Source organism: Lissotriton helveticus, chromosome 3_1, assembly GCF_964261635.1.
Source record: "Lissotriton helveticus chromosome 3_1, aLisHel1.1, whole genome shotgun sequence".
Classification (NCBI taxonomy): domain Eukaryota; kingdom Metazoa; phylum Chordata; class Amphibia; order Caudata; family Salamandridae; genus Lissotriton; species Lissotriton helveticus.
The window spans coordinates 815,777,973-815,796,287 of NC_136061.1; positions in this window are offsets into that span (position 1 = coordinate 815,777,973).

Genomic DNA, 18,315 nt, shown 5'->3' on the forward strand with positions numbered 1-18,315 from the left:
AGAAAAGGCATGAAATGGCAGAGGGGGGAAGGGTTTTCATTTGAAAAAAAGTGAGGGAAGAGTTTTGATTGGGTGACATGAGAGATATGTGTGAAGAATTACAGCATTTCTGTGCTTTTGATAGCTGCAGACTCTGGAGGGCATACCTTTTGCTCTGCTGAAGACAAATTGGTGTGTTTCTGAGACTGTTTTCAAACTCAAAGTATTTGCTAAGGTGAGAAAATATTTCTTTAATTTAGATAGAGAATAGTGTGCTTTAAGGAGAAAATTATGAATTATGTGGCGCAAATTGCTTGTAAATATGCTCCCACCTGTGCATGGAAAATTTAGATTTTTAATGTTTGTGTTACATAGCCATGTTAAAAGTGATACAAACATGCTGCAAATGCAATCAAAAAACGCTTTTATGTGTCTTAAGGACATTTTAAGTAATTTTCCCATGTGCAGTGTTTTGAAATTATGATTTGAAAATCGTTTTTGGGGAAAAGGAATTGTTTTTAAATTTATGACAAGGACATAATGGTGTATGCTTCTTTATAAGGCAATTGACTGTCCCTGATGTTATTTTTCCCATTTTAATGTAAGACCTTTCTCTGTGGCGCAAATTGCTTGTAAATATGCTCCCACCTGTGCATGGCAAATTTAGATTTTAAATGTTTGTGTTACATAGCCATGTTAAAAGTGACCCAACCATGCTGGAAAGGCAATCAAAAAACACTTTCATGTGTCTTAAGGACATTTTAAGTAATTTCCCTGTGGGCAGTGTTTTCAAATTATGAATTGAAAATCGTTTTTGAGGTAAAGGAATGTTGTTAAAATTTATGTGCGCCATATGCCCCCAAATTTCTTTTTCAGGGGTGCAGCAGGGTGTTCTTGAGACACCCCTGCACCTTTAGAAAAATTCCTAATTTGCGATGAGCTAATTGCTAATCGCAAATTGCACCTTCATTCATATGGGTATCCTGGCCCATGGAAATGAATGGGTAATTTGCAATTAGCAATTTGCTCATCGCAAATTTGGAATGGTAAAGAATCGCTATTTATTCCTTAAAATTCGCTATTTATGAAATGCAAAATAGTTTGATGGTACATATGGCGGTTGATGTCTAACAAGATAAGAAGCTTAGGGATACATTTATGATGACTGGCGCAATGAAGTGGACATTACTTACTTCATTGGTAGAGCTTTACATGTATTATGTCCTCTGTATTCTTCATCAAGCGTAACTTTAATCTGCAATCCTGAGTAGGCCTCACCTTAAACAAACCTCTGGATAGGCCACACCTTATCGTCATCATGAATTAATCATTTAAAATGCTAGGGACAGATTTATGATAGGTGTATGCCTCTTTTGCGCCACTTACAAAACACTGTCCACGGGGAAATGACTTAAAATGTCCTTAAGACACATGAATGTGTTTTTTTAAAGCGTTTGCAATTTTTTTGGGTCACTTTTAACATGGCTATGTGACTCAAACAGTCAAAATCTAAATTCACCATGCACAGGTGGGAGCATATTTACGGCGTTCCCCAATAGTAGACCACCGGCCGATTAAATCCGCTTCAAATTTCTCTTCAGATCGTACGATTCCGATCGAACAACAGGCATTGTCAATTCCCTGACGAAGGGCTCACCATCAATGCCCGAAATGCATTGGACCCACATAAATGACAGTGTCTATACTTTTGCAAAGGATCAACATGATCTGTAATGGAATTGAACTGAGTTTTCAAACATGAAACATTTGAACTAAGAAATATAATAAATGATCAAATTTTGAAATATTGAATGAAAGTCGTTTTCTTATCTTAAGGAAAGACAACTAATGATGAGTGCCAACCATGGGATGCAACTAGAGTATCTCTAGTCTCACGTCTGTAAATATTTCAATCGGCGCCGTCGGACCCTCGACGCCTCCAGGTTGAGCACCACTAAAATTCACCAACTTGTAACCTATCGATCAACTACACAAAACTAGCAGTGCATCTTCCACAATATAATATTATTCTCCATGGGGAAAGGTCTTATAATGTAATATGGGAAAAATGACATCAGAGACAGTGAAATGCCTTATAGAGAAGCATACACCATTATGTCCTTGTCATAATTTTGCAAACCATTCCTTTTCCCCAAAAACGATTTTCAAATCATAATTTGAAAACACTGCACATGTGGAAATGACTTAAAATGTCCTTAATTCAAAATTTGCTATTCTTTATTTTGCGATTGCACTGAAGGATTTGCAAATTTTGCGATTCCTTAAATGCAATGTATCAAACAAAAAATATGTAAAAAATAACATTAAGGATTTGGAAACTACCACCAACTTCTAGTTTGTGGTAATTTCCGAATTCTTTTCAAAAAGCATTTTTTTCCAAAAAACAAAAGGTGCCATATGACGCCAATACATGTCCTTAGGGCATGTATGTGCGCCATATGCCCCCAAATTTCTTTTTCAGGGGTGCAGCAGGGTGTTCTTGAGATACCCCTGCACCCTTGAAAAAATTCCTAATTTGCGATGAGCTAATTGCTAATCGCAAATTGCACCTTCATTCCTATGAGCCTCCTAGCCCATGGAAATGAATGGGTAATTTGCAATTAGCAATTTGCTCATTGCAAATTAGGAATGGTAAAGAATTGCTATTTATTCCTTAAAATTCGCTATTTAGGAAATGTAAAATAGTTTGATGGTACATATGGTGGTTCATCTGTAACAAGATAAGAAGCTTAGGGATACATTTATGATGACTGGCGAAATAAAGTGCACATCACTTACTTCATTGGTAGGCCTTTACATGTATTATCTCCTCTGTATTCTTCATCAAGCGTAACTTTAATCTGCAATCCTGAGTAGGCCTCACCTTAAACAAACCTCTGGATAGGCCACACCTTATCGTCATCCTGGATTAATCATTTAAAATGCTAGGGACAGATTTATGATAGGTGTATGCCTCTTTTGCGCCACTGTGCGTCACTTTTATGATGCAGCGGCGGTGCAAAAGATTTGCTATGAGGCGACAAAATTACAAATTGATGCATTTAGGCAGATATGTCATGGTGTAAAAAAAACGTACCACATGAAACCGATGCAGCAGTGATGCAAAAGATGCACCATGTTGCAAGACAGGCCTCACTTGGGGCCATATGTATCAAGCTAATTAGCATTCGCAAAGATCAAAATTCTGCGAATTTCGGCCTTTGCGAATGCTAATTAGACAAATGGTATGTATCAAACAAGTTTGATGCAAAATAAGGAATAGCAAAATTTGCTATTCCTTATTTTGCGATTGCACTGAAGGATTTGCAAATTTTGCGATTACTTAAATGCAATGTATCAAACAAAAAATATGTAAAAAATGACATTAAGGATTTGGAAACTACCACCAACGTCTAGTTGGTGGTAATTTGTGAATTCTTTTCAAAAAGCTTTTTTTCCAAAAAACAAAAGGTGCCATATGACGCCAATACATGTCCTTAGGGCATGTATGTGTGCCATATGCCCCCAAATTTCTTTTTCAGGGGTGCAGCAGGGTGTTCTTGAGACACCCCTGCACCCTTGGAAAAATTCCTAATTTGTGATGAGCTAATTGCTAATCGCAAATTAAACCTTCATTCCTATGAGCCTCCTAGCCCATGGAAATGAATGGGTAATTTGCAATTAGCAATTTGCTCATTGCAAATTAGGAATGGTAAAGAATTGCTATTTATTCCTTAAAATTCGCTATTTAGGAAATGCAAAATAGTTTGATGGTACATATGGCGGTTCATCTGTAACAAGATAAGAAGCTTAAGGATAGATTTATGATGACTGGCGCATCACCAGGGATGTGCCAGTCATCCTGCGCCGCTGTTCCGCCACCCATGGTGTGCTGCATTTACAATGCGGGGCATCATGGGGCAAAAATGGCACAGATGCGTGACGTATCTGTGCTGTAAAGGTAGTGATTGCTGGAGTTGTATCGCAAGTGCGATGCAGCTCAAGCAAGGCTCAGGGGTGCCCCATCTCCACAATGTTGCGTCAAGACCTATGCCTGCTTAAAGCAGGCGCAGGGTTTTGACGCAGCTTTCTCCTATCTGATTGTAAATACGGCACACCAAACTGGTGCATGCCTGGGGATGTGCCATTTAACATAAATCTGCCCCTTTACATTTAAGTATGTGCAGGGGACACAGAGTTGGTGAGGCTTATCCAAGGTTAAGAAGAGATGAGTCCTGTTCACTGAAAAATTAGACATAGGCTTCACCTGCTCAGCATCGCTGGACATGGCTAAATAATAGCTGCAAAATGTTACTCTTGTTAAACAATTTTACTATTATAATCTCTGAGATTTGTCTCTTGCTCTGCAACATCTCATTGTTGTTATCTTTCTTTAAAGATAAAGACAACATCAACATGAGCGACAACCTGCAATCAGTTGATTTTGACCTCATCATTGAACTTGTAATTGAAACATCAGTGGATGTTGATCCCTTGGATGATTTAAATCCTGAGGATGAAGAAGAGCGTGATGAGGATGCAGATTTGTCCGAATTATATGACATAGGGTGGGAAGCTGACCTGCTTGAGCCTATGGAACTATAAACATTTATTTTTAAAATTTATAATAAATAAAAAGTAAAAGTGTAAACCGTTTAATTTAAAAATAAAGACACCTTCAAAAACAGGTTATGTGTAGTGTCTTCAATAAAATATTAAAATATGCTCATAAAATTAGATGAGATTCACATATAAAATAGCACAGGTAACATGAATATAAATTCCATTTCTTTTCTGCTATTTCTGTATTGTAATTTGCCAAGGACTAAAAAATCCTCTATTTAAAATGTCAAGTAGTGTGTTAAGTTTTTGATCACTGTTATTGATTTACTGTTTGGTAATAGTGGTTAATAACATTTTTTAATATATTTTACCACAGATTCAACTGCAGATCATTTCAACATTTCACCATGCCAACGAAAGAAAGAGAGAGAAAGGCTGCAAAACGTCAAAGACAGCAGGTGAATCAAAAGAAGCAGCAGTCCTCTAACAAAAAGATGTGTCAAGTCACGAAGAAAGCACCGGGTAAGAGTACAAAAACATTCATAAGAAATATGTGTAGTAAAAAAAAGAACTCTTTTTTTTATATTTTTGTTGTTTTATATATTTTTTTGATTTTTTGAACATTTTTTGTTTTTTTTGTATTTTTTGAACGATTTTATATTTGTTTTGGTTTTTTTGGGGGGGGGGGACAACAAAAAACAGGCATTGAAAAGGGCTCAACAGGAGCAAAAAAAAAATTACTGGGGGCGGTTAGGGCAATTATGATGTTCATAAGCCAGGTTGATAGCATTTATGCTCATATTGCCACATGCTAACAACGCACGACAGTGCATACAAGTGTGTATCATGTGGCCAAAATTTTCTTGTATGTTTGGCACAGTTTCCCGTGCCTCTGCTGGTGTCAATGAAATTGATATTCTTGATCTGGCCACAGGAGTTGATCTTGGATTTTCCTGCAAATCCCGTATTTCCGCCCGGCTATAATTGAGTGGATGCTTCCTGGTCATGTGCCTGTGCATAGTATGGTTCCCATAACTATATTTCTTATCCGTCCCTCTGGATAATTGTTCTTTGCAGATGAGGCAGGTGACATACCTCGCATTCACTTTTTTTTGGCCAGGAGGGATCGAATAAAACTGCCAGATGAAACTGGCTTTCTTATGGGAAACCCGGGGCACCTCTTCTAAGAACTGTGGTTCTTCTCCCTCCTCTTCCTCCATTTCTTCCTCTTCCTCCTCAGTGTTGGTCATGACCTGGGGAGGTGGTCCTCCCTTCCCATGAGGAGGTGGAGGTGGTGGTGGTGGTGCACCAGCTGAAGCAACTACTGAAGCCATTTCTGATATAGTAATAAAGGTCTTCCTCTCACAATGATGAAAGTCAGAGTGAGGAAAGAAGGAGGGGTTTTCATCATTTGGGAAAAACAATACTTCTCAACCAATGAAAAGTGTTATTTTTAGGTCACCTGACCTAGCCTTACATGATTATGAAACCAAAAGTGAAATGAACCAATGAAAAGTGTTATTAACAAGTCACATGACCTGTTATGCTTACGTTACGCGCTCCGGTCCGCGCCCCGGATAGCTTCCGGGTCGCTGCGCTTCGCGCCTCGGTCCGCGCCCCGGGGCACTTCCGGGTGCGCTAACGCGGTACGTCACAAGACGCATTACGCGGCAACGCGATACATCGCGCTTTCGCGACGCGCCGCGGATCGCTTTCGGGGAGCTGCGTTTCGCGCCTCGGTCCGCGCCCCGGAGCACTTCCGGGTGCGCTAACGCAGTACGTCATAAGACGCATTACGCGGCAACGCGATACCGTCACTATGTTGATTTCTTACCGGTTTGCGGACCGGGTCGCGGCATCAATTTGAGCTAACGGAAAGCTTTCCGGTTCGCGGACCGGGAGCGAAACAAAAAAAATATTTAAAAAAAATTATTAATAAACATATAAAATATATTTTTGGATTTAAAGAAGAATACATTTTACAGCTATAGATATTAGCTTTTAAAAAACCAATGAAATTCACTGAAAAAACCATAGGTTATAGACCATATATAGTTAGGAATTAGCATTTACAAAACCTTGAAAATTCACTGAAAAAACCATAGGTTATACACCATATATAGTTAGGAATTAGCATTTAAAAAACCTTATTTTACTCACACAAAACCAATGAAATTCCATATATAGTTAGTTGTACTAACTATATATCGCGCACCCGCAATCCACTGCTGATCATGTCACATATTACATCATTCATGACATGGTCAGTGACATCACTGATGACATCACTGATGACATCTCAAATGACATCACTGATGACATCACTGATGACATCTCAAATGACATCACTGATGACATCACTGATGACATCTCAAATGACATCACTGATGACATCACTGATGACAACATCCAGTGACTGTATTTTTCTGTAAAGTTAAAATATGTCTTACATATTTAAGAATGAGTAGATGTATAAGTGTCTGGATGAAGGATTTAGTAGGTGCATGACTGACTGTATGAGTGAGTGGTTAAATGTGTCTCACTGAGTGCATGGTTTAGTGACTAAACTGTCTTAATTTGTGCATCATTATGTCTGTTGTTCTGTAAACTGCTGCATGTGTTGATCAGTAGCTATATGATTAACTATATGGGTTATTGATTGGTTGCCCAAGCATTTGTATGGGAGACTGAGTGTGTGTGTGGGTGGCTGGGAGGTGTATGACTCTGTGCATAGATGTATGGGTTCAAAAGTGCATGTGGAAACAGCTGTATGGGCGGTTGACTGTGTGCATGACTGTATTGGTGAGTGAATAGATATCTCAGTGCTACATGTCAAAGTAAGTACATATGTAAAATACAGTACATGTGAGAGTTGACATATATAAATAACTGTGCATAAGAGCCAGTGAATGTGTGAGTGGCTGTATGGATCATTGTGCACTTGTATCCAGGATTGTATAAGTGAGTAAATATGTTTTAGTATATGTTTGAATAAGTAAGGTGTGTATAACTGTATAGTTGTGAAAATGGAGGTGTGATTGATTCTTTGCATGACTGACTAGGTGTGTAAGTAACTCCATGGATGAGTGACAGTCTGTGAGTGTCTGTTTACACTGAGTGTATCTAAGGTTATATTAGAGTCTGAAGAGGTTCATCGTATTATCACATGAATGATGTCATCAGTGATGTGATCAGTAATGTCAAATGAGATGTCATCAGTGATGTCATCAGTGATGTCATTTGAGATGTCATCAGTGATGTCATCAGTGATGTCATTTGAGATGTCATCAGTGATGTCATCAGTGATGTCACTGACCATGTCATGAATGATGTAATATGTGACATGATCAGCAGTGGATTGCGGGTGCGCGATATATAGTTAGTACAACTAACTATATATGGAATTTCATTGGTTTTGTGTGAGTAAAAAAAGGTTTTTTAAATGCTAATTCCTAACTATATATGGTCTATAACCTATGGTTTTTTCAGTGAATATATATATATATATATATATATATATTCACTGAAAAAACCATAGGTTATAGACCATATATAGTTAGGAATTAGCATTTAAAAAACCTTTTTTTACTCACACAAAACCATTGAAATTCCATATATAGTTAGTTAGTTGCACTAACTATATATCGCGCACCCGCAATCCACTGCTGATCATGTCACATATTACATCATTCATGACATGGTCAGTGACATCACTGATGACATCACTGATGACATCTCAAATGACATCACTGATGACATCACTGATGACAACATCCAGTGACTGTATGTTTCTGTAAAGTTAAAATATGTCTTACATATTGAAGAATGAGTGGAAGTATACGTGTCTGGACGAAGGATTTAGTAGGTGCATGACTGAATGTATGAGTGAGTGATTAAATGTGTCTCACTGAGTGCATGGGTTAGTGACTAAACTGTCTTAATTTGTGCATCATTATGTCTGTTGTTCTGTAAACTGCTGCATGTGTTGATCAGTAGCTATATGATTAACTATATGGGTTATTGATTTATTGTCCAAGTATTTGTATGGGAGACTGAGTGTGTGTGTGGCTGGCTGGGAGGTGTGTGACTCTGTGCAGATCAATGTGTACTTGTATCAATGATTGTATAAGAGAGTAAGTATGTGTTAGTATATGTTTGAAAATGTAAGGTGCTCTATGTTTAACTGTATAGACAAGAAAATGGAAGTGTGATTGATTCTTTACAGGACTGACTAGGTGTGTGAGTAACTCCATGGATGAGTGGCAGAGTGTGAGTGTCTGTATAGGTGTATGAGTGCATATGATAGTGTTGTAAAGATGAGTGATTGTATGTATGAATGATTGTATGGGTGAATGAGTGAATGTGTGTGTAGACGTAGGAATCAGTGAGTGCGTATGTAGTAACTAGTATTGGTGTGTCAATGGTTTCAAAAATTATACTCTGTATTTAACACTGGGTGTAACAGAGGTTATATTAAAATGTGAGGAGATGCATTGTATTGTCACATGAATGATATCATCAGTAATGTGGTCATTGATGTCAAATGAGATGTCATAAGTGATGTCATCAGTGATGTCATTTGAGATGTCATCAGTGATGTCATCAGTGATGTCACTGACCATGTCATGAATGATGTAATATGTGACATGATCAGCAGTGGATTGCGGGTGCGCGATATATAGTTAGTGCAACTAACTAACTATATATGGAATTTCAATGGTTTTGTGTGAGTAAAAAAAGGTTTTTTAAATGCTAATTCCTAACTATATATGGTCTATAACCTATGGTTTTTTCAGTGAATTTTCAAGGTTTTGTAAATGCTAATTCCAAACTATATATGGTCTATAACCTATGGTTTTTTCAGTGAATTTCATTGGTTTTTTAAAAGCTAATATCTATATCTGTAAAATATATTCTTTATTACGTGACGTATCACGTAGCCACGTGAGACGCCTCATGACACATCGCATAACCGTGACGTATCGGCTCTGCAGCGCAAACAAAACCCGTAACGTAAGCGCGCCGGAGCACGCTTACAGATATATATATCTTTTTTAACCTTAATTAGACAAAATCCACACGTGCACATATCTTGAGGCCTTGCAAAGGCACATCAAACAAACAGTCCCTACAATTTTTCAAAGTTTTCTTGATAATCTATTCCATTTTTTTTTTTTTTACTGTTTCTCTTGTTACGCTTACCGGGACGCTACCCGGTACGCAAACCGGACGCTCCAAAAACACAAGATGGCGGACTCCCGTTACGCTGCCGGTTAGCTGCCCGGTTCGCGTACCGGGAAGCGCCTCTACCGTGAAAAATCGCAATTTTTTATTTTTTTTGCCCAGCGGGGGACTTTAATATCCCCCTCATCAATCCTAGGGGGTCAGGAGGGGTTTACCTTGCCCCCTTTCCTTCATTTCCCCCTTCGTTTTTCACCACATCTTGTCTCTCGAACCTACCGAGAAACAAGATGGCGGCCGCTCCGGACTGTTTACAATGTTGACAGCTACGCTGCCGGTTAGCTGCCCGGTTAGCTGCCCGGTGAGCTGCCCGGTTCGCGTACCGGGACGCGCCTCTACTGCGAAAATTTTTATTTTTTTATTTTTTCCCCCGCGGGGCACTTTAATATCCCCCTCATCAATCCTAGGGGGTCAGGAGGGGTCTACCTTGCCCCCTTTCCTTCATTCCCCCCTTTGTTTTTCACCACATCTTGTTTCTCGATCCTACCGAGAGACAAGATGGCGGCCGCTCCAGACTGTTTAGAATGTTGACAGACACCGGAGAGCCAATCAGCTTCGCTTCGCGAAGTTCCGTTACGCGTCAGGTACGCGAACCGGGGCGCTGCCCGGAGCGCGCTTACAGATATATATCTTTTTTTGAATGTTAATTTCTCAAAATCCACTGGAGCACATATCTTGAGACCTAGCAAAGGCACATCGGGCTAACAGTCCCTACAATTTTGCCAAGTTTCGTGCAAATCCATTCAGCCGTTCGGGCTAAAAGTGAGGCCAACCGCCCTATGGAAATTAACATGGGAAAAACACGTTTTGGGACCCCCCTTTTTTCTCAGCCCCCCTTGACAAACCCCCCCCAAATTTTCAGTGGCTGCTCAGAAACAAAATGTTCCATTTTCCTGAAAATTTCAGCCAATTCCGTCCACAAACGCCAAAGTTATTAGACATAGAATTTTCAAAAATCCCATAGAGAAAAAATCCTAACTATATATACCTACTGGCGACCGCCAGTAGGTAATATATATATATATATATATATATATGTATATATATATATATATATATATATTACCTACTGGCCAGGACCTAGTTTCCATAGGAAATCCGCAACATTCTATTGGGAATAACTTTGGCGCCGGTTGATGAATCTTTGTGAATTTCTCAAAGAAGATGGCCCGCTCCGCTCCTTCCCTGAAAGTTTTGGGGCGATTCGTGAAGTGGGGGCTGAGAAAAAAGGGGGGTCCCAAAACGTGTTTTCCCCATGCAATTTTCCATAGGACGATTAGACACGGCTACAGCCCGAACGGCTGAACGGAATTACAAGAAATTTGGCAAAATGGTAGAGTCTGATTCGCAGATCGTCCTTATGTTTAAATGGTGTAAATCCCTCCAGTAGTTCCTGAGAAAATCAAAAGAGAAAAAATATATATATCTAGAGGAGCTTACTGTAAGATCACTGTAAGCTTACTGTACTCTTTACCTTCCCGAGCACGAGCTGAATGCTAATTGGCTGTCAACTGTCTGTCAACACTCCAAACCAGAAAGTGTTGGCAGCCATCTTGTGCCTCAGTAGACTGAGGCACAAGAAAGCAGAAAAACAAAGGTGTAGAATGCAAAAAGGGGGCAGGGTAGAAACACCCTGACTCCCTCGGCATGCTCAGAGTGTCTCACAAGGACCCCCAAGGCCCCACCCCAAATTTTTTGGGGGATAAAAACCACGGGTTACGAGTACTGTACGAGTACCGTACAAGTACGGTAAGCTTACTGTAAGCTTACTGTACTCTGTACCTTCCCAAGCATGAGCTGAATGCTAATTGGTCGTCAACTGTCTGTCAACACTCCAAACCAGAAAGTGTTGGCAGCCATCTTTTGCCTCTGTAGACTGAGGCACAAGAAAACAGAAAAACAAACTTGTAGAACGCAAAAAGGGGGCATATTTATATATATATTACCTACTGGCGGTCGCCAGTAGGTATATATAGTTAGGACCTAGTTTCCATAGGCAATCCGCAACATTCTATTGGGAATAACTTTGGCGCCGGTTGATGAATGTTTTCGAATTTCTCAAAGAAGATGGCCCGGTCCGCTCCGTTCCTTCCCTGAAAGTTTTGGGAGGATTCGTGAAGTGAGGGCTGAGAAAAAAGGGGGGTCCCAAACCGTGTTTTCCCCATGCAATTTTCCATAGGACGATTAGACACCGCTACAGCCCGAACGGCTGAACGGAATTACAAGAAATTTGCCAAAATGGTAGAGTCTGATTCGCAGATCGCTCTTTTGTTTAAATGGTGTGAATCCCTCCAGTAGTTCCTGAGAAAATCAAAAGAGAAAAAATGTATATATCTAGAGGAGCTTACTGTAAGATTACTGTAAGCTTACTGTACTCTGTACCTTCCCGAGCACGAGATGAATGCTAATTGGCTGTCAACTGTCTGTCAACACTCCAAACCAGAAAGTGTTGGCAGCCATCTTGTGCCTCAATAGACTGAGGCACAAGAAAGCAGAAAAACAAACGTGTAGAATGCAAAAAGGGGGCAGGGTAGAAACACCCTGACTCCCTCGGGCTGCTCAGGGTGTCTCACAAGGACCCCCAAGGCCCCACCCCAAATTTTTTGGGGGACAAAAACCACGGGTTACGAGTACTGTACGAGTACCGTACGATTACGGTAAGCTTACTGTGAGCTTACTGTACTCTGTACCTTCCCGAGCACGAGCTGAATGCTAATTGGTTGTCAACTGTCTGTCAACACTCCAAACCAGAAAGTGTTGGCAGCCATCTTGTGCCTCGGTAGACTGAGGCACAAGAAAGCAGAAAAACAAACGTGTAGAACACAAAAAGGGGGTATATATATATATATATATATATATATATATATATATATATATATATATATATATATATATATATATATATATTACCTACTGGCGGTCGCCAGTAGGTATATATAGTTAGGACCTAGTTTCCATAGGCAATCCGCAACATTCTATTGGGAATAACTTTGGCGCCAGGTGATGAATGTTTGTGAAGTTCTCAAAGAAGATGGCCCGCTCCGCGGCGCTCCTTCCCTGAAAGATTTGGGGGGATTCGTGAAGTGGGGGCTGAGAAAAAAGGGGGTCCCAAAACGTGTTTTCCCCATGCAATTTTCCATAGGACGATTAGACACGGCTGCAGCCCGAACGACTGAGCGGAATTACAAGAAATTTGGCAAAATGGTAGAGTCTGATTCGCAGATCGCCCTTTTGTTTAAATGGTGTAAATCCCACCAGTAGTTCCTGAGAAAATCAAAAGAGAAAAAATGTATATATCTAGAGGAGCTTACTGTAAGATTACTGTAAGCTTACTGTACTCTGTACCTTCCCGAGCATGAGCTGAATGCTAATTGGTAAGCATGAGCACAAAATCCGTTCCGCTAGCGGATTTTCGGTAAATTCGCAATCCGCGATCTCCCTCGAATTTACCGAAAATCCGCAAATCCGCGAGCGGCGGATCCTGGGGGCAAAAGTTCAAGCCTTCAAGCTTGAAGTTGTTGTAACTATTTTAGGATGGCGCCGGCAAGCTGCCAGCGCCATCCTAAAATAGTTACTAAGTTAGCTTCAACAGGAAGCACTAATAGATAAAATAAAGCAGGTGCCCGAGCACCTGCTTTATTGTATCTATTAGTGCTTCCTGATGAAGCTAATTTAGTAACTATTTTAGGATGGCGCTGGCAGCTTGCCGGCGCCATCCTAAAATAGTTACAGGATGATGGTCGTCGAGGCTGGGCAGGTGTGCCTTCTTCCCAAATCTACCGTCGAAAATCAGCTGTGATGCTGAATAGAGGCCTTTGTATCCTTGACTTTTACGAGCGCAATCCTCGTGCTGTTCCTGTGACCAGGAGCTTCTTTCTGTTCATCTGCTGCTCTTATCCGTCTCTGACCATTTATACACACAAGAGGCACTTGAACTCGAACAGAAGACCCCCCCCCGAGTGGGGCAGAGGGCAGAAGACCACAAAAACGAGTTGGGCAGAGGGCAGAAACGAGTGGGGCAGGGGGCAGAAGACCGCAAAAACAAGTTGGGCAGAGGGCAGAAGAGCACAAAAACGAGTGGGACTGAGGGCAGAAACGAGTGGGGCAGAGGGCAGAAGAGCACAAAAACGAGTGGGACAGAGGTCAGAAACGAGTGGGGCAGAGGGCAGAAGACCACAAAAACGAGTTGGGCAGAGGGCAGAAGAGCACAAAAACGAGTGGGACAGAGGGCAGAAACGAGTGGGGCAGAGGGCAGAAGAGCACAAAAACAAGTGGGACAGAGGGCAGAAACGAGTGGGGCAGAGGGCAGAAGACCACAAAAACGAGTTGGGCAGAGGGCAGAAGAGCACAAAAACGAGTGGGACAGAGGGCAGAAATGAGTGGGGCAGAGGGCAGAAGAGCATAAAAACGAGTGAGACAGAGGGCAGAAACGAGTGGGACAGAGGGCAGAAGAGCACAAAAACGAGTGGGACAGATGGCAGAAACGAGTGGGGCAGAGGGCAGAAGAGCACAAAAACGAGTGCGACAGATGGCAGAAACGAGTGGGGCAGAGGGCAGAAGAGCACAAAAACGAGTGGGACAGAGGGCAGAAACGAGTGGGGCAGAGGGCAGAAAGCACAAAAACGAGTGGGACAGGGGGCAGAAACGAGTGGGGCAGAGGGCAGAAGAGCACAAAAACGAGTAGGACAGAGGGCAGAAACGAGAGGGGCAGAGGGCAGAAGAGCACAAAAACGTTCGGGACAGAGGGCAGAAACGAGTGGGGCAGAGGGCAGAAGAGCACAAAAACGAGTGGGACAGAGGGCAGAAACGAGTGGGGCAGAGGGCAGAAAAGCACAAAAACGAGTAGACAGAGGGCAGAAACGAGTGGGTCAGAGGGCAGAAGACCACAAAAACAAGTTGGGCAGAGGGCAGAAGAGCACAAAAACGAGTGGGACAGAGGGCAGAAACGAGTGGGGCAGAGGGCAGAAGAGCACAAAAACGAGTGGGACAGAGGGCAGAAACAAGTGGGGCAGAGGGCAGAAGAGCACAAAAACGAGTGGGACAGAGGGCAGAAACGAGTGGGGCAGAGGGCAGAAGAGCACAAAAACGAGTGGGACAGAGGGCAGAAACGAGTGGGGCAGAGGGCAGAAGAGCACAAAAATGAGTGGGACAGAGGGCAGAAACAAGTGGGGCAGAGGGCAGAAGACCACAAAAACGAGTTGGGCAGAGGGCAGAAGACCACAAAAATGAGTGGGACAGAGGGCAGAAACGAGTGGGGCAGAGGGCTGAAGATCACAAAAACTAATGGGACAGAGGGCAGAAACGAGTGGGGCAGAGGGCAGAAGAGCACAAAAACGAGTGGGACAGAGGGCAGAAACGAGTGGGGCAGAGGGCAGAAGAGCACAAAAATGAGTGGGACAGAGGGCAGAAACGAGTGGGGCAGAGGGCAGAAGAGCACAAAAATGAGTGGGACAGAGGGCAGAAACGAGTGGGGCAGAGGGCAGAAGACCACAAAAACGAGTTGGGCAGATGGCAGAAGGGCACAAAAATGAGTGGGACAGAGGGCAGAAACGAGTGGGGCAGAGGGCAGAAGAGCACAAAAACGAGTGGGACAGAGGGCAGAAACGAGTGGGGCAGAGGGCAGAAGAGCAAAAAAACGAGTGGGACAGAGGGCAGAAACGAGTGGGGCAGAGGACAGAAGACCACAAAAACGAGTTGGGCAGAGGGCTGAAGAGCAAAAAAACGAGTGGTACAGAGGGCAGAAGGGCATAAAAAACGAGAGGGTGGCAGTGATGAACCAGAGGGCGCATCACGGTCTTGCCCCAAAAGAAACCCGCGAACACGCAAAGCGTCCCGCGAACATGCCAATACGCCCCGCGAACACGCAAAGTGCCCCGCGAATACGCAAAAATATAAAAATCCGCAAATTCGCACAAATTCGCGAATTTTGCGGATCGCGAATTCGCAAATCCGCAAATTCGCGAATCGCGAATTCGCAAAATTCACCCATGCTTACTAATTGGCTGTCAACACTCCAAACCAAAAAGTGTTGGCAGCCATCTTGTGCCTCAGTAGACTTAGGCACAAGAAAGCAGAAAAACAAACATGTAGAACGCAAAAAGGGGGCAGGTTAGAAACACCCTGACCCCCTAGGCCTGCTCTGGGATTCCACAAGGACCCCCAAGGCCCCTCCCAAATTTTTTTTGTGACAAAAACCGCTGAGTACGAGTACTGTACGAGCACGGTGAGCTTACTGTAAGCTTACTGTACTCTGTACCTTCCCGAGCACGAGCTGAATGCTAAGTGGCTGTCAACTGTCTGTAAACACTCCAAACCAGAAAGTGTTGGCAGCCATCTTGTGCCTCGGTAGACTGAGGCACAAGAAAGCAGAAAAACAAACATGTAGAACACAAAAAGGGGGCAGGTTAGAAACACACTGACCCCCTAGGCCTGCTCAGGGATTCCACAAGGACCCTTAAGGCCCCCCCAATTTTTTTTTTTACAAAAAATGCGGAGTACGAGTACTGTACGAGCACGTAAGCTTACTGTAAGCTTACTGTACTCTGTACCTTCCCGAGCACGAGCTGAATGCTAATTGACTGTCAACTGTCTGTCAACGCTCCAAACCAGAAAGTATTGGCAGCCATCTTGTGCCTCTGTAGACTGAGGCACAAGAAAGCAGAAAAACAAACTTGTAGAACGCAAAAAGGGGGCATATTTATATATATATTACCTACTGGCGGTCACCAGTAGGTATATATAGTTAGGACCTAGTTTCCATAGGAAATCCGCAACATTCTATTGGGAATAACTTTGGCGCCGGTTGATGAATCTTTGTGAATTTCTCAAAGAAGATGGCCTGCTCTGCTCCGTTCCTTCCCTGAAAGTTGTGGGGGGATTCGTGAAGTGGGGGCTGAGAAAAAAGGGGGGTCCCAAAACGTGCCTTCCCCATGCAATTTTCCATAGGACGATTAGACACGGCTACAGCCCGAACGGCTGAACGGAATTACAAGAAATTTGGCAAAATGGTAGAGTCTGATTTGCAGATTGCCCTTTTGTTTAAATGGTGTGAATCCCTCCAGTAGTTCCTGAGAAAATCAAAAGAGAAAAAATGTATATATCTAAAGGAGCTTACTGTAAGATTACTGTAAGGTTACTGTACTCTGTACCTTCCCGAGCACGAGCTGAATGCTAATTGGCTGTCAACTGTCTGTCAACACTCCAAACCAGAAAGTGTTGGCAGCCATCTTGTGCCTCGGTAGACTGAGGCACAAGAAAGCAGAAAAACAAACATGTAGAACACAAAAAGGGGGCAGGGTAGAAACACCCTGACCCCCTAGGCCTGCTCAGGGATCCCACAAGGACCCCCAAGGCCCCACCCCAAATTTATTTGGGGACAAAAACAATGGGTTACGAGTACTGACCGAGTACCGTACGAGTATGGTAAGCTTACTGTAAGCTTACTGTACTCTGTACCTTCCCGAGCACGAGCTGAATGCTAATTGGTTGTCAACTGTCTGTCAACACTCCAAACCAGAAAGTGTTGGCAGCCATCTTGTGCCTCGGTAGACTGAGGCACAAGAACGCAGAAAAACAAACGTGTAGAATGCAAAAAGGGGGCAGGGTAGAAACACCCTGACTCCCTCGGCCTGCTCAGGGGGTCTCACAAGGACCCCCAAGGCCCCACCCCAAATTTATTTGGGGACAAAAACAATGGGTTACGAGTACTGACCGAGTACCGTACGAGTATGGTAAGCTTACTGTAAGCTTACTGTATTCTGTACCTTCCCGAGCACGAGCTGAATGCTAATTGGTTGTCAACTGTCTGTCAACACTCCAAACCAGAAAGTGTTGGCAGCCATCTTGTGCCTCGGTAGACTGAGGCACAAGAAAGCAGAAAAACAAACATGTAGAACACAAAAAGGGGGCAGGGTAGAAACACCCTGACCCCCTAGGCCTGCTCAGGGATCCCACAAGGACCCCCAAGGCCCCCCCCAAATTTTTCTTTTGACAAAAAACGCAGAGTACGAGTACTGTACGAGCACGGTAAGCTTACTGTAAGCTTACTGTAAGCTTACAGTACTCCATACCTTCCCGAGCATGAGCTGAATGCTAATTGGCTGTCAACTGTCTGTCAACACTCCAAACCAGAAGGGTTGGCAGCCATCTTGTGCCTCGGTAGACTGAGGCACAAGAAAGCAGAAAAACAAACGTGTAGAACACAAAAAGGGGGTATTACCTACTGGCGGTCGCCAGTAGGTAGTTATAGTTAGGATTGATTTCCATAGGGAAATCGCAACATTCTATTTGGAATAACTTTGGCGCCGGTTGAGGAATCGACCTGAATTATTCAGCAACTTTGCCTCTCAGAAAGTTTGGGGGGGATTCGTCAAGTGGGGGCCGAGATAAAAGAGGGGTCCCAAAACGTGTTTTCCCCATGTTAATTTCCATAGGGCGGTCGGTCGCACTTTTAGCTCAAATGGCTGAATGGATTTTCACCAAACTTGGCAAAATTGTAGGGACTGGTAGCCCGATGTGCCTTTGCTATGTCTC